Source organism: Manis pentadactyla, chromosome 8 (genome assembly GCF_030020395.1).
Source record: "Manis pentadactyla isolate mManPen7 chromosome 8, mManPen7.hap1, whole genome shotgun sequence".
NCBI classification, from domain to species: Eukaryota; Metazoa; Chordata; class Mammalia; order Pholidota; family Manidae; genus Manis; species Manis pentadactyla.
The window spans coordinates 130,735,649-130,757,443 of NC_080026.1; the positions used below are offsets into that span (position 1 = coordinate 130,735,649).

General features: G+C 48.2%; 1 long non-coding RNA gene across 1 annotated transcript in view; it reads left to right on the forward strand.

Annotated features, from left to right (window-relative positions):
- LOC130684665 (uncharacterized) overlaps window positions 1-21,795 on the forward strand; it is an 86,529-nt gene that overhangs the window by 35,189 nt on the left and 29,545 nt on the right. The window contains exon 3 of the long non-coding RNA XR_008999038.1: window positions 19,120-19,327. This is a non-coding gene — a long non-coding RNA (uncharacterized LOC130684665). The remainder of the gene's footprint in view (window positions 1-19,119; window positions 19,328-21,795) is intronic.

Below are 21,795 nucleotides of genomic sequence, written 5' to 3' on the forward strand. Positions count from 1 at the left end.
CCCCAAAGTCTTATTTTTCAGGGCAGAGATTTGAATCTTTCTCTTTGCACATGAATATCTCCGGACTAGAGCAAAAACATTTCGGAGGGTGAGTCATAGACCAGCGTTGGGCTTTAAAGACTAACGCAGATCCTATAAATCTAACCCACATTCTTTTACTGGGAATGACTGACTTTTATGAAAACCGAGGATTGTAAATCAGAAACCTAAATAGCTTACTTTGCAGCAGATAAACACAGATTTATGTAGTGGCTGAGCCCTGACTTAACCCTTTCCCGGCACCACAGAAAAACTGGGCAGGGGATGTGTGTAGTGGGGACTGTTTTCATCCAGCGCTGGTATTTCTTCCTAAAATCTGGAGTGCGGGAACAAGATGTACCACATGTCGGTCTCCCGCAGACAGAGATGGGTGACTGGAAGCGCATGTCTTGCTGTGGCCAGTGTGCTTGCTACTAATCCATCTCAGGCGGGGGCACACTAATTCACCAGGAGTTGTCCCCTGGTCCTTCTACATGACAGTCCCCAATTTGATGTGGCATGTACACGAAAGCTAACCCAGAAGGGTTTCTGTGTGGGTGCTGTTCTGGCCTCGGCTTCTCATCCTTGCCGGACCTCTGACACAGCACCAAATCTCCCTGGACCTCAACCCCACATCTGCAAAACAGGGCATTTGGCATGCAGTAGGGTTAAACAGAACAATTACATCAGGTGCTTAGAACAATGCTGTCTCATGATAAGCACTCAATACACATTCCCTAGTATTGTTGCTGTTATTACCAGAACCACTGGCTATGTAGATCAGGCTTCTCAGACTGTATTGTGCACCTGAGTTACTTGGGAATCTGAAGCGCAGATTCTGATCCAGGCATGCAGGTGAGATGCCACATTTCTAACAAACTCACTGGTGATGTGATGCTGCTGGTCCCTGGACCCCACTCTGAGCAGTGTAGGTGCAGATTTCGGAATTTACACAGCATGGTGCCAACATCCTTTCCCATTCAAGTCACATGGCAACGCTTTGCCATGTGGACAGACCAAGCATTCTCCTTGTGGATGATAGTATTGCCATCAAGGCTGTCCTTGGCAAAAAGATGGGTTTTCAAATCCTCTCCCACCCCGAGTGCGGCGTTGTCCTGCATGGGCGCTCGTTGGGTCCCCACAGGCCACGTGCTGGCAAAAGGCCCGCGCAGCCCAGGCGGCCTTGGCTTCTAAGTTGAAGCGGGGTGTGCCTGTGTAGGGACTCAAACTTTAAAGGCAAACAGGACCTGCAGATCGCGGGAGGGAGGGAAAGAGCATCTATCAATTTTATGTGGCATTTCAAAGGAGGAGGCTAGTAGGCGGCTGGAGACAAAGGCCGGCGCGGGGTTAATAGAGAACCGCGGATTTAATCATTAACGCTTAATACTAAAGCAGCCCCGGGAGGCCCGCCTGCGCGGGACCCCTTGCTGGAGGGACCCTGTCGGGGCCCCCTTGGGTGGCCGGGGCACTGCTGAAGCTGAGAGTGGCAGATGGGTCCTTTTGGTTCCAAGTGCCTGAGAATCTAGGGCGAATGGGGGGCACACAGGTGGCACCGAACTGGGGCACTGGATCCTTTCTAGGGGTTCACCTTGCCCAAGGAAGGAGTTGGCGCTAGCTCACTTTCTAGGCCAGAACTGAGACCCGAGTGAGGAAGCAGCTCACAGCTGCGCACAGGGGTGCCTCTGAGAGGCCAGGGCCCTGGGGAAGGTCCCAAAGCCAGCCAGCCGCCGTGCCTGGGGCACCCCAGCTCTTCCCAACCCCACCCCTCCTCCCCAGCACGCGTGCATTCAGCTCTGACATCTGATGGCCCCCCAGCCCTCATCTTTCCACGCACCCAGCGTCCACCTGCCTTCCCTGCACGGGCAACTGTCCCCCAGCTCACCACCTTATCTCATTTTAATCATTTACCCGGAGCTGGGAATAAGTCACCTCATTCAGTGTTTTCCCAAGTGCTTGGACAAAGCCTTGAAATCACATGGTGAGAAAGCCATTTCCTTTCCAAATCTCCTCCAAACTCTCTGATGAGGAGAAGCAGGTCTTTGACCTGCTTGGGCACATGTTACACCTGCTTCTTGACAGCTGGGTCTCTGGCCTCAGGCTCAGGGCCCTCAGCCCACTCTGGTCTCTCCCTAGAATTTAATAAGCACTGTCATGTGTTCATTGCACTTTTATTAAATGTTTAACTTTTTTTTTTATATTGAAGCTTAGCACCATAAGTGGTATGAAATGGGGTGAACGATCACAAGCTGAGCAACCTATGAGGCCAGCAGTCAGACCCAGAACCCAGATTTGATCATTCTGAATTCAGAAAACAGAATTTTCTGGGTTCCCAGGAGCCCCCCTCCCCTGTTCCTTGATAGTCACTATCCCCTTCTCGAAGGGCGACCACTCTCCTGCCTCCTAAGGGCATAGGTTAGATTTGCCTGTTTCCACATCAGTTTTGCAAATGGGATCACCCAGGGCCAGCTTCCTTCCCCTGGCATATGCTGTTTGTGAAATTCACCTGTTTCTGTGTGTGGTTGTAGATCGTTTATTCTCACTTCTGAAGAGTATTCATTGTATTTATTTTTATGGTGACTAGGTATAATGCATGCACACTGTTTTTCCATGTACCTCTGTTGATACTTTTGAGAATTATTAAAGAATAAAACAATAGACTTAATTAAAAAGTTAAATAACAGCCCTGGTGGAACATAGATAAGGCAGAAATAGTGAGGGCAGTATGTGAATTGCCTACTAATTTAGGGTCATGCAGTTTCTGATCCTGCACCCCTGCCCAGGTTGAACCAGTTTTAAACCTTGTCAAATGGGAGCTTAATAAAACCTGCCAATGTACTTGATTTTCAGCTGTCTTGCGGACCAGGCACCATGGTGGTGCGTCCCGCACACCGCTATCCCCAGGCCCCTCTCGTGTGTGTTAGAAGGACACAGGAGTCCAGGGTGCTCATTTGTGCAGGTTCACGGATGCCTGCCATAGTCGGGGCTGGGCCTGTCCCTAGGCTCCCAGGATACAGGGCTGACCTTTCCCACCTCCCTGTGGGAAAATTCCCCAGGAGGAGATAAGATGGGTGCAGTTAGGGCCTTGCAGAAGGCCTCTTGCCTGGGAGCGGGATTAAGGGAAACAGTTCAGATCTGGCTTAAGCCAAGGGCTCCTCAGGGCTCTCTCTGGAATTTCTGCAAATCCTGCTCTGGTTTCCTTGTTGAGGGGGAGCCCTCCTGGAAATAGCACCTGGCCAGGATCCCCAGGGCACTGGAAGCAAAGGGTGCCCCAGGAGAAACCTGAGCCCCTGCCTTGGGCTTAGTTAAATTTCCACCTTTCTCTCCCAAGAGAGGAAAAATCATTCACAGACCCTAAGGGGAGGTGATACTGACTTGTTTACCTTCAGATAGTGCTTTGAGAGGCCTGTGGACTCATCAATCTTGGAGATCTGATCACCCAGCAGTTGATGGCTCACACTTGGGAGGCTGGGAAGAAAGGCCTCTGTTCTCTCCTGACAACCCGAACTGGAATCCCAGCTGCCCTGTCCCTTCTGCTACGTGACCTTTTGCAAGTCCCTTAACCCCTCCCAAACTTAATTTCCTGGTTGATAATGTGGGGTAGTAATCCTGGCAGGGCACTGGTGAGAACTACAGGAGCCAGTGCCAGCCAAGCATGTAGGTAGAAACTCAGGCTGAGGTTCTGGTCTCCATTGGGGAAAAATGTTTTGGAGGGAGATGTCTAACTTTGGGGTCAGTTTCTTGATTTTATTAAAAGTTGAGGTATAATTAATATACAACATTCTGTTAGTTTCAGGTATAGTATATATTTCAATATTTGTATATATATGAAATGATCATCATTGTAAGTCTAGTTAGTATCTATCACCATATATTGTCATGGAATTTTTCTTTTCATATAATGAGGACTTTTAAGATTTACTTTCTCAGCAACTTCCACATATGCAATACAGTATTATTTACTGTAGCCCTGAGGCTGTAAACATCCCCTGACTTGTTTATTTCAGAACTGGAAGTTGGACTTTTTAACTCCCTTCACCCATTTCAGCCATCTACCCCTACCTCTGGCGACCACCAGTCTGTTCTCTCTATCGATGAGTTTGTTTTTAGAGTCCACATGTAAGTGAGATCACCCCACATGTGTCTTTCGCACTTAGTTCACTTAGCATAATGCCCTCAAGGTCTACCATGTCTCAAATGGCAAGATTTCATTCTTTTTGACGGTTGAATAATACTCCATAGTGTATCATTTTCTTTTTCCATGCATCTGTCGAGGGTCACACACCCTGCTTGCCCTCCTCTTTTCAATGTAGCTCACCACGAAGGCTATGACCCTTGTTCCTCCCACCCAGCCAGTCTCCCCCTCCTTCTGCCTCCTGGCCTCCCCTGTGTTGCCCCTGGGGCCCTGCATGGAGTGGCCTGCCCCTTTCTCTTGCGGTCTGTGAGTATAACAAACTGTCTTTTCAGTGACGTTGTCTCCTGATCTGTTGGCCTCATTGTACTGGAATAATAATAAAACCTACAATTTAGAACATTTGTGTCTGAGGGATAGATGTTGAGATCCAGGGAGGGAGCGTGAGGCCAGTTCTAGAGAGAGACTCCGCTCTGTGGCCACAGCAGGCCGAGCGGTACCCTCTGTGACACAGCTGCCCGAGCCAGGCTGGGCTGAGGCTGGGTGGGGGCTTATGGGAAGCACACTCCCACCTAAGTCCAAGGGCTCCGGAGAGGCGGAGAGCCAAAGGGCATAAAAGCCCAAACCAGCCTGTGTGGTTCAGTTCTGCCCTGGCTAGTCAGCCCTGAGCACTGCCATGGGCCCAGCACAGTTCCCCAGGCAGCAGCCTCATCCCCTCTGGTTTCTATGTCTCTCCTGGGCCTTGGGGGGCTACCACGTCTGGACTGACTACCAGAGAAGGGCCGAGTGAGAGCGGCCTGGGTTCACAGTCAGGATTGCCAACAAGCTGCCCATCCTCTGGATGGTCACAAAACCTCTATTTTGTTTCCACATCTATAAAATGAAGCAATTTGGGTCATCACCCTGCCTGACAGAATTATAGAAGATCAAAAAGAGAACGGAGAGGAAAGGCCTCAGCCAACCGATAGGCACCAGAGGAAGGGGCTGGGTATCAACTTTACATTCCACCTGCTAATAACTGGCTTGCAAGTTTGATTTTTTTTTTTTAACTGCAGCCTTGCTTTTATTTGCTCAAAAAAACATATGCATTTCTATACATCAAATGCCCTCTTTTTGTTGTACATTTCTAGGTGATGAGTCATATAGCCACCCCTCGATCAAAACACAGAATATTTGCGCCATCCTAAAATATTCCTCATACTTCTCTTTGGTAGTCACGCCCTCTCCCCACTCCCAAGCCTGTCAACCACTGATCTGCATCCTATTTCTATGACTTTGCTTTTTCCTCAATGGTGTATAAATGGAATCATATGGTATGTTATTCCATTGTTACACAGATGAAATATAGACGCGTGGTACATACAGGGAGTCATATAGTATATGCACCTTTTGAGACTGGCTTCTTTCCCCAGGCATGTTGCACATGAGATCCTCCCGAGCTGTGTGTCTGTGTGCCGGCCGTCTCTTCCTTTCGTGGTTGTGTAGTATTCTACTGTACAGATGTACCAAGTTTGGCACCAGGATTTTCACCAGGTGAAGGACATTGGGCTTATGCCCAGTTTGGAGTGACAATGACTCAAATTGCTACAAACATTTATGTTTATTTTTGTGTGAGCATAATTTTCATTTAACCTGGGTAAACACCTACAACTAGAACTGATGGGTCACACACGGACATATTAATTTATAAGAAACTACCAAACTGTTTTCCCAAAGGGGCTGTACCATCACGCATCTGCCCCTGCAACGCATGGGAACCCAGCTGCTCTGATCCTGCCCCACACTTGGTTTTCTCCCTCCCTCCCTCCCTCCCTCCCTCCCTCCCTTTCTCCCTTCCTTCCTTCTGTCTTTTTTCTTCTTAGCCATTCTAATGGGGGTGTGTGGCCTTGCAGTTAAGATTGCGTGGTGCACTAATCTGCCAGGGCTGCCGTAAGGAAATACCACAGACTGAGTGGCCTATACAAGAGAGTTATTTTCTCATAGAGGCTAGAAGTCTGAAATCAAGGTGGTAAGAGAACTGGTTTCTTCTGGGGCTCCTCTTTTTGGCTTGTAAATGGCTGCCTCTTGCCGTGTGTTCACAGGAGTGTTCCCTCTGTGCACGTTTCTGGGGTCTCTCCAGGTATCTGGATTTCCTGATCTCATTAGGGCACCAGTCATATTGACTTAGGGCCCACCCTAAATATTTCTGTCTAATGTGATCAATCACATCTTTTAAGACCTTATCTCCAAATCCAACCCATTCTGAAGGACTTTAACATGTGAATTTGGTAGGGAGGTAATTCAGCCCAGAATAAATGGTGTAGATACATCTCGGCCCAAGTACCCAGAATGGGGACATAAGGCAGCCAGCGGTCTGTATGGCTGGGAAAGTAGAGAAAATCCCCCAAGTCCATAAGGCTCAGGGTGGGATCTGTGTCCTTGGGACAAAATGTTGGAAGCACGTTTCCATGGGAAGTGTGGGGAAAGCGCAGGCTGCCGAAGCACACCCCAGCTCTGGGCCCGGGTCCGCTGCTTCCTGGCCACAGGGGAAGCCCAGCTGCTTAGAATCCCTGCGACCTTTTGTCTAAGCCCCACTGTCATCCTCTGTAACAGAAGGGAGATTATAGCGTCTCCCTGCCTAGTGGTGAGGAGTTACGGGGAGTGATCCACGTGCAGCAGTTCTAGCAGAGATGCATGCAAAGTACTTATTTTATTATTATTATTTTTTGAATTCACTTTTGCTTCTCTTCAGCTGAGCTGGAGGGAAACTTTGGCATTTTCCCTACCTCCTGGGGTTTGTGTTAAGGTCCAAGTACTTAGTAAATGTCAGCAGCTGGATTTAAAGATTTGGTAAAATTGGCTACTACAGACTCAAATGTGCTCACAGATTTGTACATGATTAGAAAACTGTCCAGTGCTGTAGAAACTTGGCCTTTGGGATTATTTGGCCGCAGTTCTCAGATGTCTTGACCTCCCTGCCTCTTCCCATGGGCTACCCAAGGTCACCGGCATTCCTTAAGGAAATATGTAGACGGTCAGGGAAGATGGGCGAGCCCCATTCTTGTCCTGAAGGCGTTGGCATGGACCAGGGGAGGTGAGACAGGCAGAGCAATAGGCAGTGACAAGGTGGAATGGGGTCTTCCCCAAGGAAGCCACGGGGGGCAGTGAGCAATCTTAGAGCAGGGTGATTTCAGGCCTGATTCCCAGGCAGGGGTGCCTTGAAAGAAGCAGTGCTACTCGCACATCTCTCAGCTGGGGGGGCATTACTCAAGGCAGCGATGGCAGGTAACGTGACCAGTGCCAGGGAGGCGGGGAAGGGTGGGCCCCTGACAGAGAGCCTGTGACTGGCATGTGGCAAGCAAGGGAGCAGTGGAGAGGAAGACCAGGAAGCTGTGAGTGGCCGTGAACACCAGGTCGAGGCAACTAGGCACACTTCCTCAGGTAACAGGAAGCCAAAACAATTGTTGGGTAGGAAGTTTCCTCACCTAAGTTGAGTTTCTGGAAGCTGACTCGTGCACCTAGGAGGATGGACGACTCAGGCACGGGCCACTGCAGAGAGGAGGGCCTTCCTCTGTCCGCAGGTGGGTGCTGCCACCCCCCCCCCACCCTCCAGGGCTCCAGAACTCCCCAGCAAAGGAAGAGTTCATGACTAAGGAGTCTGTGTTTTCTCGGATGAGACGGAGCTCCTGTCAGTCCTCTGAGCAAGTCACAGTGTGTTTTACTTTTCAAAGCCTCAGGAGCAAGGAATGAGGAATTCAAGCCGGCAGCTCAGCCCTGACTGCACTCTCGGACTGCGTTTGTCCCTCCGACTGCACGCCCTTGCTGTGCGCACCCGGAGGCTCCCAGGGCTGCACTCTGAGCCTGTGCAGCAGCTCCGGGCGAGGTGGCAAAATGAACACTCACAGCAATTCTACAGAGAAGAGCTATGTGGGGCATTTGGGCTTCAGATTTTATTTGAAGAAATGTGGAGAAGCCATCATGCTTTCCCCAACTTACCTGCAACCTCAGCATTCATGGCTGCCAGGACCAGAATGGGGACGAGCCACCTCTCCAGAGCCACCTGCCACTTGCTCCTGTAAGGACCGTCAGCTCCAAGAAAACCAGACGTTGTCACCACCATGAGCCTGGCCTTCTCCTTTCTTCACAGCTCTGCTCATCTCTCCCCCAAACACTGGTGGTCTCCTTGACCAAGGCTGGGCTCGAGCTTAGACGGAGTAACAGCACACCTGGACCTCACAGTCCAGGGGAGGAAGCAGGGCCTTACACAGACCAATACGGCCCAGTGTGCTGAGGACCAACACGGAGGAGCACAGGCATTGAGAGAGCAGCCCCCAACCCAGCCTGGTAGGGGAGGCAGCCAAGGGAGACTTCCGGAAGGAGGAGAGTCCCGAGCAGAATGGAAGGTTGGCGGAGCAGAGGGAGTTGAAGGCACTGAAGGCAGAGGGATGGATGGGGAGGATGGCCTCCTCTACCTCAAAGAGGCCATTCTTCCGTGGATCTTCTTACCGCACGCCCATCCCCTGCCCAACCCAAACCTCTCTTAGTATCCTGTGCTCTGTGTAGCCATGTGTTCATCTGACACACAGAAAGTGCTAAATAAATGTTAACTCTTACTGTTCTTGGTGGTGTTCTAGAGTTCCTAGAGCCGCTGTGCCCAGGTGCTGGCTGGCATTCTAGAGGCCCCAGGGCACAGCGAGGAACGCTCCTGTTGGAGGCCCAGGTCCTGGGGTGAGTCCTGCTCTGGCAATGTCACCCCAGGCCGGTGTCCAGGAGAACCAGGTCCGCCGTGATGTGGCTGTGCAGCCCCGAAGCTCTGGGGGCTTCCCCACAGTAGTGCCCTCTCTCAAGGCCGCCCTGCCCCGTCATCGCCTGGCAGACACTGAGCCTTGCGGGTCTGACCTGTGGGCCCCAGGGGCTGACTTCCTCCCTGGCCAGGAGCCTCCCGCCTCCCCCACAGGACCCCTCCAGCATGGCAGCAGCCAGCTGCCTTGGCCTCTCGGCTCTCAGGCGGGGTGCAACCGGCCCCGCTGCTGGCTGGCGCTGCTCCATGGGGTGTTCGCAGTCGCCTCCCACTTTGCCGCGGAGCATCTCTGTGAAACCTGCACGCAGCCAAGGAGCCCTCTAGCCGAGGCTGTGGCAGGTGATTTCTGGAATCAGGCAGGCCTGGAATGCCCTCCCAAGCCACAAGGTCTTAGGCAAGTCACTCAGCCTCTCAGAGCCTGTTTCCCAACTGTAAATTGGGAAAATAATGCTGCCTGTCCCATGTGGCTGGTCACTGTGAGAATTACATGGCGTTTGCCCTCAGCCCAGTGTCTGGCCTATGTCAGGGAGTGATGAACGTTTTCTTAAAAAGGACCATGTGGTTGGAACAAAGTCACCATCCAAGTGCCAGGAGCTACGAGTGCTGAAGACAGGCAGCTCCTGATCTGACCACCTGGCTGTGCATACAGCTTGGCTTGGGGACCTGGGAATGGTGGGGGAAGTGAAGCTGACCAGAGGTGACGTGAGTTGGGACAGAAGAGGGGATTGCTCTGTGAGTAGGAAGGGCCTGGCTGGGGTCTCCCTTGGGTGGGGGATTCCTGAAGCTCAGCCCTGCAACAGGACAGAGAAGAGGGGGGCAGGGCAAGGCCACAAGACATCTTCCCTGAACAAGGCTGGGGGCAAAGCTGGTCGGTGGAAAGCTTAGGAACTACTGGCCAGAAGCCAGATTCATGTTGGATACACTGTGGGCTTGAGCAGCAGGTCAGGTTTTAAGGACCTGTGGTGTTCTTGCATGTGGTGTTGCTGGGGAGGGCAAAGGTCATCCAGGCAGGGAGACTAGGGCACAAGTACTGTAATACTGGGACAAGAGGGGAGCCTGAGGGCACTCTCCGAGTCTAGGGGTTGGGGAAGCTCCTCTCCTCCCCCTGCCCCTAGCCGAGGAATGGAGGCTGAGACAGTGGGGGGCACCGTGGCCTGTCGGGCTGTCATGCTGGCAGTCAGGCGGTGCAACCCCAGGAACAGTCAAAATCGCTGACCCCCAGGAGGGGGCCGCCCATCCCTCCTTCCTGGGAAGAACACGGGGCAGCCTCAGCGTGAGGCAGGAAAGGAAGCCTCTGTCCTCAGGGCCACACAGGGTCTCAGGGCTAAAACCCTTGGGGTCCCACTCACGCATCCCTCTCTGGACCCAGGATCGTGGGGGAATGACAGCTGGCGAGGGCTTCAGAGGTCTCACAGCCTGAGCCTTGCTAATTTGCTTCCACCACAGACACAGTTTGGAGGGATCTGAAGTGTTTTGGTGACAGAGGAGGCAGAGATGAGGTCCTAGTAGTCGGGAAGCCTCGACATGAAGCGTGTGCCTTTACATGTTTTGGGCCACCGATGCAATGCCACCTCCTCAGAAAGCCTCCCTGACGGTCCAGTTTTCTCTTCCAGGAAGCACGTCAGTTTCTTCAGAGGCTGTGATTTCCGTTTGTATTCACTTGGTCTTTCCCTGGGACAGAAGCTCCCTGAAGGCAGCAGCCCTTCTTACTTATTCTCTGCTGTATCCCCAGATCAACCACTAGGGGGCGCAGAGGACAACTGGGGCCTGAAACGCGTTTGACGCTGGGGGAGGCAGGGCAGGGGCCCCGACGGGGTCAGGTTCTGTGGAGCTGAAGCTGGCAGCAGAGTGCATCAGGGTTTGGAGGCAGGGAGACAGGCTCTTCGGTTAGCTGCGCCTCTGAACTAGGGTATTCTTGGAGAGTGGGCTCGGCCAATCAGTGAGACAGGACAGGAGAATCTTCTGGACCATAGATGCCCGCATGGAAGCAGGTGTTTATTTTGGGGGGAGGGCAGAAGGGTCGATTTATGGTGAATGAGGGGGCTGCTGGGGTCACAGCACAGGTTCACTGGCTAGTCGGGCCTCTACCCAGGAGGGTGGGCCGCTGTCAGGAAGAGGGGCAGCATGTGCTTTATTAAGCGACTGCAATTCTAAAACGAATCAGAGACACAGATTTTCACCACCAAGTTTCAGCCCTCAGCTCTGGGGTTGCAACGGGCTTCCAAATTCATGGGCTTCTTCCAAGCCCTTATAAAGGCAAGAGGAGGGGGATGGCTTTCCATGCCCTTCTTGCCTTTGTGGGCCCAGCTGAGTCCTCTTTCTGGGGTTCTGCATTTCCTGCCAGCAGAGCACATGTCTTCCCCACTTCCTGAAGCCGCAGCAAGTCCCTGCAAGACCTACTGAAAGCTGAGAGCTGTTCATTGTAAGTTTCTCTAGCGCCTTCCTGAAGCTCGATGGGGGATGCTCCTGCCCCCTGAGACTGTTTGGTGCTGCGGTCGATGTCAGAGTGGGCCCCAGCCCTGCCCACCGAGGTCCCAGAGCGATGACGTCTAGGGAAGGGAGTAGAAGGGGAGTGAGGGTGGAGGCAGAACAGCTGGGGTATTGCCTCCCCACCCCCCAAGTCCACTGAAAGCAGAGCCCACAGTCCTCAGGCTGACTCCCCTGTGACCAGCAGCACTTCCTCGGAGCTGCATAGCGTGGAACCCCGCACACAGCATCCCTGCCCAGCCCGTGGGCATCTTCCATCCTCAGGACTTCACAGCCATTTCTATAGCCCGGAATGACTGGAACCTCAGCTTGTTCCAAGGGTAATGCCAAGGAGCCAGCTCTTAGGCAAGTTCCCCTTGCCCTTCACTGGCCCCTGGCACTTCCTGCTCTCAGACTTGTCTGCTGACCATCAGCTCTAGATCACAGGCCTCCCAACATCCCACCCTTCCTGTCCCCCCTCCCATCCCACTGAAGATGCAACCCTTCTGTGTTTGGCAGAGACCCATCAGCCAGAGTAACATGCAGACAAAAAAAATCATCTCTGTGAGTGGCTTCAGGACTTGTGGCTACCAGAGCTGCCTGGTCTGACCAAGACCATGGACTTGGGCTTGAGTGGGGCAGGCTGCTGGCCAGGTTCATGTTCTGGAATGATGGGTAGGCAGCAAGGAATGTTCATTGAGTACTTGCTCTGCAGCTGTCCTCATGGCAGGCTTTTAACCGTCTCTTCCACTGAATCCTCACCATGATCCTGAAGGGTGAACTTGTCACCACCATTTCACAGATGGGCAAACAGAGATGCAGGACTTTCCAACTCCACCCTCGTTACCAGGGAGAGCCAGGGTTTGAACTCAAGTTTGACCCTGGGGCCTCCTTTTTCCAAGCATTTGCAGGGGTGCCACCTCATGGGAAGTTCACCATCAGTGGTAGCAGCTATTAATGTCATCAGGGTACATGATCCAGTAAGGGGACCCAGTCTTTGAAACCAGGATGACCTGGAGAATTTCACTGTCAGGTCACCACCTGCAGGGCTTGCCACAGGTCCCGACCTGACCCTCCCATGTCACTCTTGGAAGAATTGTTACCTGGGTCGAGCTGCCACCTGCAGGGTGGGGCAGATATCCACCTGCAGTCTTGGGTGGTGTCCCCTGGCTTCTGCCAGGCCAGGACGCTGCTGTCTGGCATCCTCTTCACCTTGACTCACCCTGCTCATTCATGCCAAAAATCACTCCACATTGCTGCTCCATCCCCTCCAGCCTCCTTGCTAAGCACACAGGCTTTTTGATTCTGGTTTCTCTGCAAGCCAAATCTAGATCTTTGGCACCAATCACTGCTGCCAAGGGCTTCTCAGAGACCCTAGAGCCCAGCTGCAGGTGTTCGTGCCTCAGGAACATGTTTGCAGTGCCACTGCTGAGCCTCCTGAGGACCTGATTCTCTAACACTGCATCAGAGCCCAGGAATTTGCATCCTAAAGAGCTCCCCTGGTGACTGATGCTGGTGGTCTGGGCATTGCATTTTGAGAAGCTCTGAATCACACCAATGCAAGCTTTCCAAATGCTCTAACACTGGAGAGCAGAAAATGCGTGGAGAAAGGAGGTGGACCAAACCACTTGGAGATGTAGTGGAGAGGGCAGGGGGCAGGATGTGTTTGGAAATAACATGTGCAGAGCTCCAGCTAGGAGCTGGCTGTTGGAGATGTTTTATCACTTTTGAACCCCACAACAAACCTGCAAGATAAACCTGATTAGCCCTTTTCACAAGGGAGGGAAACTGAGGCTCAGGGAGGTTAAGAAAAATAACCAAGGTTTCATAAGCTATCAATAAAGACCCCAAGTCTGAAGCCATGTCTGGCTGATCCCAGAAGATTTCTTTACAAATGCCGAGGTACAAGGTGCCAGATATCTTTGTGCAGGACCAGGCTTTAATAGCATATCTGGTACGTGAGTGAGGAATGAATGAATGAATGAATGCAGAAATGAGAGAACAAAACGTCTTCAAGATTATGGAAACCAGCCCAAGAGGTTTCCCCTATGACCTCATGCCCAAATCTCCTCTCCCATAGTTTCTTTAATCTGAAAGGTGACCTGGCTAAGTTTGCCCAGTTGATAAGGCCTTGCTACTCCCCTGCACCTTTTATCTGAAGCCCAAATCCAAACAGGAAGCCGGGACTAAGATAAGGCCAGGAAGGCAATGCCTGGAATCATTACCAGCCTGGAATCAGCCATTTAATATGATGTCTCAGATATCCACTGAGCACCTCCGAAGTGCCAAGCTGTGTGCTAGGCCTTGAGGATGGAGCAGGAAACCAGACTCCTTGCCCTTGTATGCCTTGTAATCTACTGGGAATGTGTCGTTGCAAATAGGATGTTTGATATGGACAGGGACAAGTCAGGTGGGTACAGCAAACCTCCCTGGAGACTAGGCCTTTACGGGACGTTAGAGGTGAGAAGCAGCAAGCCAGGAGTTAGCTGGGGGAAGGATGCACTCCCTCGTGCTGCAGCCACCCTCAGGCAGAAAGGTGCTTGCTGACTTCGGTCTTCCTGGTTAAAATGGCTCTCCGCACACCATTGCCTGGCCTCTCGCTTGTGCAAAGCTCCTTCTCTGCACCTGTTTCTCCCCAGCTGTACTTGGGCTTTGTCTCTGCGGGCACCGCTCCTGCCCTGCCTTCTCATTCAGGCCTGCCTCCTCTCCCCTCCTTAGCCAGGGTGTGCTGAGCCCTCCTTGTACTGGCCTGCCAGCTGGTTTTACATTTTCAAGGATTTTGTGGACTGGCTAAAGAAAGTAGTATTAAAGATTAAGTTATATGTAGAATTTTATATATTTTATCACATATTACAGTCAAAGGTAGCAAATACCAAAAACACATCACTTCCTAGCTATTTTACATTCCACCAACACTTGGTGTCTTGAGGATATTTATATCTATCATATCTGTATGGTGGAAATACGGCCCAGTGGGGCCACTGGGCCTCTTCCAACTGTGTGTTCAGTGACATCACCTTGCAGCCTGAAGTAGCCATGGTAGGGCTATTTACACCACAGGAAACGGTGTGAGTTAGTGTTTTGTTTGTTTATTGTCTTGATTTAGAAAGTGATTGAGAAAATGTTCATACTACAGTTAAATGTAGAAGTTCGTTATAGACAGCAGTTTCACTGTGAATTATACCAAAAATTGAGCAAGTCTTACAGCATTAGAAAACTGTTATCTGATTTAGCAAAGAAGTCAGTCACATCACTGGCAAAGTTCCAACATATGTCTTCATTGTTTCACTCTTGTCTAATGAAAATACCAACATACGTAAGTTACACATTTGTTAGAAGATAGTCATTTGTCAATGATGTGAGCAACTTCTGGTCCAAACTGTATTCAAGCATTTATTCATAGTCTGATTTGGTGACACTACTGAGTTGCAAATTAAAAAACATAGTGGATTTTGCAAGACGTAGGAAGTCACACTGAAATTTTAGGTGTATGGAATTTATAATTAAGATTATTGAATATTATTTGTGAATTGTGTGCTGCAGTCCTAGTCCTTTATACCAGTTCAATTTGTATTAAGCTACTTTTTCTGGATATTTGTGAATCGTGTGCTGCAGTCCTAGTCCTTTATACCAGTTCAATTTGTATTAAGCTACTTTTTCTGGAGAGCTGTGCCATCTTCAGCCTTGTTTTTCCTCCTATAGTCTGCAGTGTTTGGAGAAAGTGTATCTTACTCAAGGTTCAATCCCTTTCTAATCTTTTCCTTCATGAATTCACAAATCAAGTGTTCATTTTAAAAATAAGTTTTTTCTCCCTTTGACTCATAACATTTGAAAAGAAAAGAAAAGGAAGGGCGAGTATGAATAAAACCTTCTGGGGAAGCTCTACCCCACGAGCCTGTGGGGAGCAAACCTGACGTGCCCTGTTCACAGGCCTGTGCCCCTGAGGCCGAGAGAGGCTGGCCTGTGACCCAGTCCCCATGCCTGGGCCTCTATCACACCGTCTCGTTACCGACTGTCATCAGGAAACGTGAGGTGGCCGTTCTTCTGCAGTATTTGCTTCAAGGCCCAGCTCACTGTTTTCAGAGTTTCTAGAGCTCTCTAGAAAAGACCGAGAGACTTCCGTACACCCAGGCTCAATGACGTCATCACAGAGCTGAACCTGAGGGAGGCTGCAGGCTATCCACCATTTTTGTTATTCTGGACATCACAGGCTTTCCCACTGTGATGTTAGAGTATATAATTAGGTCTCTATAGAACACGTAAGTACCCTAGGTCTTAACGGTGTCATGAGTCTTAATTTAGTGCCTCTGGGAGGCAGGGGACAGGTCAGAGTTACAACAGCTGCTATGCACTTGGCCCTGGCTAAGACATGTAATGCATTTCCATTTAATCCTCCCTGAAACACCATGAGGTGGATCCTACTAATATCCTTGGTAAATGGGTAGGAACAATAAGGCTCAGAGAGGCTCACCACTTGCTGGGCTTCCACAGCTGATAAGTGGAGACTTAGGACAGAAAGCTGTGGCTCCTCTGGCTCTGCTGCCCTGCTGCCCAGGGGCCACACCCGCCCATCATGGCCCAAAGTGCACAGTCATAGGGGGCGGGCTGTCTGAAAGGACTCACTCTACCTTGTGGAATATGTGATCAAAACATGAATGAAAGCAAATCAATCAACTTCTGGTTTAGTTTTCTGTCTCTGAAATAGGTTACCAAGAAGCCTAAATGAGAAAATCTTTGAAAAGTGCCTGGCACACAGTCAGAGCTTGGGAGGGGCCACTCTAATTAACATGAGATGATACACATCAGCTACACAGAAGAGAGCCTGGAATATACAGTGAGCTCAATAAACAATATTAGTTCTTATTACCAATCTTTTCTGTCCTTTATGAGAGCTACAGTGATCCTCCTGCTTCTAGAACACACATTTGCAGTGGCAGTTCCATTATCTGTCCTGTTTTCCTCGGACACAATAGGTGATAAATCAGGCATCTATGAACCAGTTTAGAATCCTAGCTACAATCTTTAATATTATTTCTGGTGGGTGTGGAAATGTGTTCTGAGTTCCAAGTAACTGACTTACACATTGTTTGAAAACAGCTCATTTGCAGCTGTGGATGGACTACTCATAGTTTCAAACACTATTTTTTAGCTATAGCAACCTGTGTTCAAGTAACATTTTACATGCCGCCCAAGATACAAAACAGAATTTACAATCAACAAGTACAGTGGAGATGGAGGGAATGGAGGTGGCCTAGGGCCTGCCCCCCACACCAGGTTCTGCCAGACAGTATAAAACCCCTGGCTTACACTATTGTCAGCATGGACTTCTTCTTAAGACCAGCTGGATTATTTGGTTTATTGACAGTGGTTTTGTGTCCACCACATGGGACTGTTTAGGATGTATGAGATGCCTTTGGTTGAAGGCTTCTGCCTTATTTTAAATATGCCTCTTTTTAAGTAGAAGTAATCATTTCACAGTGATGGCAGGTTAATGGGGTTCTCTGCTGAGCCCTGAGATATTGCCGATATTGCTTTCCATGGATCAAACAAGGCAGATCAAAGTTAAGATTTTCAAAATTCTCTTGTAGAAGGAAAAACCTGTAGGCAAAACTTTGAGGTTTTCACAGCCCTGAAAACCTAGACTTTCTTCTGGCAACAAAAAAGATCTTTTTATTTGTGCCAAGCAGGAATATATTTCTTCTCAGAAACTACTTTATAGATTACATGTCATTCCCTACTTTCTTTTTCAGTCACACAGTAATTACCTTCCTTTAAGAAAATGTCTGCACAGCATACAGTAGGCATGTTTAGGCAGATAAAGACTGTGAGCCCATCCAACGGGGAGCAGCATTGCTTCTGTAACCCTTCTAAATCCCAGGACCCACGTGGGCAGCACTGCATTCAAAGAACCACAGTCTTGTGGCCAAGAAAGTAATTAAAAAGGAATTCTAAACCTTACTTGGGCTTCTCAAAACTGTGAAGGGGTTCCAAATTTAGAGTCTGCAGCAACAGTTTCTTCTACTGGCATGTTTCTCACCAGCCCACTGTGTCCACCCTACCAGGTTTCTGGGGGACCTCTCTCTCCATGGGGTGCCCAAGCCTCTCTCTGTACGAGCCCTGAACTGGAGTGGCTATTACAGAATTATCTTGGGTGGGCAGAGGAGGGAGGGTGGGGAGGAAAAATCTGAACATTCCCATGTCATCTTAATAACTTTGGGTTTGAGGTTTGCTGGGTTTTAAATTATGTCCTTGTTATTGTCTGACTTTGTGTATAGTACAAATAGATTATTCAAACTGATGTACGATGGTCCTGAGACAAATGGCCCAATGGAGCAAAATTTAATTCTGCTGCTTTACAAGTGTCCAGTAGCCCATATGGCAAAGAAAATTCGACCCCTATATCAATAACAGAATTCTATGGCCACCCTTTCTCATGGGATAAATGAAAGACTCCATGTACATGTGTATTTGCATGTGGTTAAGCTACTGGAATTAAGATTAACTAAAGTAGACAAAGCATTACTCTGAGAATCCAATGAAAGGCAGATGCTCAATAATAATTTTAGAAGTCCTCCTCTTCACTCTGATGATGGGAAATTAGTGAAATTGTGGGGAGTTGACAATGATTACAATGATTAGAGTATGAGATATCTCCTGAATTTATTACAGACCCCCTAAAATCAGAAGTTTTCAGAAAAAGAAAGAAAAGGAGACCCCCTAAGAATAGCTCCTAGACCACACTGTTATTTCTTAACAACCATCTTCTTAGTCACTTTGAAATGAGACTTTATCTGTGGCAGCCCTGGAACTACAAAAGAATTGATGGAACAGCCCATGCTTTCAAGAAGTGCCTTCGCTGGAAGGTGTCGTGGTCAAAGCAAGACACTGACCAGATGTTCTAAGTCGTCCAGAAGGAAACCTGTACCGTGGAAGCACCAGGCAAGCAGGACCAGGAAAGATGTTCCCGACTGAGGGAACAGCATGCACAAAGGCTCACGGGCATGAGTGTGCCTCACGGGCTTAGGAACCTGTTAGTGCTCCCCAGAGGCTGGAACACGGAAGCAGGGAAATAGCATGGGATGGAGGTGAAGACTGACCAGGTGTCGGTGGAAAAGGAGTAGAGTGACCCGGCCAGAAGAAAAGGTTGAGGCTAAATGAACAAGGAAAACTAAGGTTGATAGTTCATCCTGTGTAACAGACACCAGTTAGCAAATCGGGCTCAAGTTTGACAACCTAGAGCCTTACCTCCTAGGTCTGTAGGAGGCTTCTACCCTCACAAAGCCCTTCCTTCTCTGTAATTCATAAGAAGGCTCAGATACCAAGGACTTGACCACTAGCAGAGGCCCTAGGTTTCTAGGAAACAAAAACCAAACCTTCTAATCAAAGACTGGAAAGCTTTGGGGAAGACAGTGTGGAACTTCAACAAGTCCATGCTTTAAAGGAAGAGGCATGTAGGTGGGTGTGCAGCTCAGACTAGGGTGGGAGAGAGGGGGGCAGCAAGAGGAAGGATGAAGGGCAGAAGCCCATGAGGAATCCAAGTTCTTCAGATAGACAGAACCACGTATGATTGAGACAGATGATAGACAGACAGAGAGAGAGAGATGGATCCCGGCAATCTGTACTATCTTCTCATCTCTTAGGGTCTAACTCAAGATCTCTTGTGTTTCTTCTCTACTGTGCAGTTGAACATAAGAGCTCCCGTCCTCACACAGGCTTTCTTCTCTAGGTCCTTCCAACATGGTGCTCGATCCGGCTGAGAGCAGAATGGCTTTCATCTGTGACTAACGGGCCACCCTCAAGCCTTCCTCCCACCCACAACACTCAGCATGAAAACAGAGGAAGGTATTGGCCAGGAATTCTCTTCCGGGTTCCATGTAACAGTGCCTCCAAGTCAGGGACCCTCAGACCCTGGAGGAGGATTCCATTTCTATATGGTGAGTCCAAATTCCTCCCTGATATTAAATTCCTTAATGTTTGTAAAGTTTCACCTATACTCAAGAAGAGTAAAGATTTGTAAGACTTCAGAAAAAATACTCAAGTCTTTATGTACATAGATTATTCTTTCCAACAGAATAATAATCTCCACAAGACATTTTATAGAGAACTGAAGGTATACAAGGTATTTTTTATTTAAAATTTGCCCCCTGCCTTTTTACTAACTGAATTGTTTTCTTTTTAATATCAGATTACCTTTCATTCCATTGAGCTTTTTAAAGACAAGATTAGAACAAATGCAATGAAATCATCCACACGTAAGAGCATTAAGAGCATGAGAGCCCTGGATTTTGGTTCTGGCTTTGCCACCAACTGGTGTTTAACCTTGGGCAAGATTTTTGACATCCCTGAGCTTTTATTTCTCAATCTGGAAACTAATGAAGATGATCTCTAAGGTCCCTCCTGCTCAAATATCCATCCTATGGCACTTTCATCTTTGCATCCCTTTTGACTGGCCTTGTGCTTGACATCCAGGAGGTGCTTCATAATATCTTGAGTAGATGAGTGTGGGGTAGTTTTCTACTGTGTTCAAAAGATAATGAGTTTGAATTGCTTTGCTTCCACTTAGGCTGGTGCACAGTGGTTTGGGCAAGCACGTGCCCTGTCCAAAGGGACACTTGCTACTGTTGCTTTGAAGGAACTTGAGGCTGATTTTCCAGCAACCAATTAAAATCTTTTTAAGAAGACCATATAGGCCAAACAAAGTATTTCTATGACCTGTATTCAGTCTAAAGAACAAATGTGTGATTTGACTTCCTTATTAGACGTTGAATGTATGGCTTGAATTTGAAAATGGGGATGTGGATACAGCCCACGCCATCTGGCTTTGCACAGATTCATGCGTGCACACATGGACTCTTACCTGGCATAGACCAAAATCAACAGTCACAAGGACAGGAGTAATTACAATGTAGACTTATATTCTTTGATTACAGAAATTTTCTTGGAAACCTTTTTGATTATCTCTTTTTGAAACTTAGATGAATGAACTGTTTGGACTGGGCTTTAATTTATTAATCTTTTCTCTCCCATTTTGGAGGTGGCTATGGACACTTGGTGCTCCTTGGCTTGTAGCTGTGTCATGCCATCTCTGCCCATTTTCATGTGGTGGTGTGCCTGTGTCTGTGTCTTCATATGGCATTTTTACAGAACTGACTTCTTAAACACACATTTTATTTGCACTACCTTAATTCAGACTCGAGAGGCATCTGATGCTGCCAAGCTCAATGCCCTTTGGGAGTCTTGCTGTATAGAGCAGGTTGTTTCCTGGCTTCCCCCATCTCCTCATTGGAGCCAGCTTTCTTGACCACTTTCTTGACCACTGGTTCATCTATTTCTTAGTACCCTAAATTTTGTTACAGTTTTTCTTTTTCCCAGTCTGTTTGTGCTTGTGGGTTTATGTGTTAAACTCCCCCCCACAACAAAATCCCTTTATAGAGAGACTGTATCTGAACATAATGAAGGCCATATATGACAAGCCCAAAACTAACATACTCAGTGATGAAAACCTGAAAGCTTTTTCTCTAAGATCAGGAACAAGACAAAGATGTCCACTCTTGTTACTTTTATTCAGCATAGTATTTGGAAGTCCTAGCCAGAGCAATTAGGCAAGAAAAAGAAATACAAGGCATTCAAATTTGAAAGGAAGAAGTAAAACTGTCTCTATTTGCAGATGACATGATATTATGTTTAGAAACTATAAAGACTCCACCAAAAACCTGTTAGAACTAGTGAACAAATTCAGTAAAGTTGCAGATACATACAAAATCAATACTTAAAAGTCTATTGCATTTCTATACACTAATAACAAACTATCAGAAAGAGAAATTAAGAAAACAACCCATTTACATCAAAAAGAATAAAATACCTAGGAGTAAATTTAAGCAAGAAGGTGAAAGATTTGTACATTGAAAACTGTAAGACACTGATGAAAGAAACTAAAGAAGATACAGATAAATAGAAAAAATTCTGTGCTCTTGGATTGGAAGAACTAATATTCTTAAAATGTCCATACTACTTAAAGAAATCTATAGATTCAATGCACTCCCTATCAAAATGTTAATGGTATTTTTCACATGCAAGTCCTGAAATGTGTATGGAACCACAAAAGACCCCAAAGAGCCAAAGCATTCCTGAGAAAGAAGAACAAAGCTAGAACACCACACAACCTGACTTCAAACTACATTGGAAGGCTATAGTAATCAAAACAGTGTGTTATTGGCATAAAAACAGACATAGAGATCAATGGACAGGATAGAGAGCACAGAAATAAACCCACATATATATGATCAATTAATTTATGACAAAAGAATATACAATGGGGAAAAAATAGTTTCTTCTATAAATTGATGTGAGAAAACTGGACAGTTACATGCAAAAGAGTGAAGATAGATTATAATCTTACACC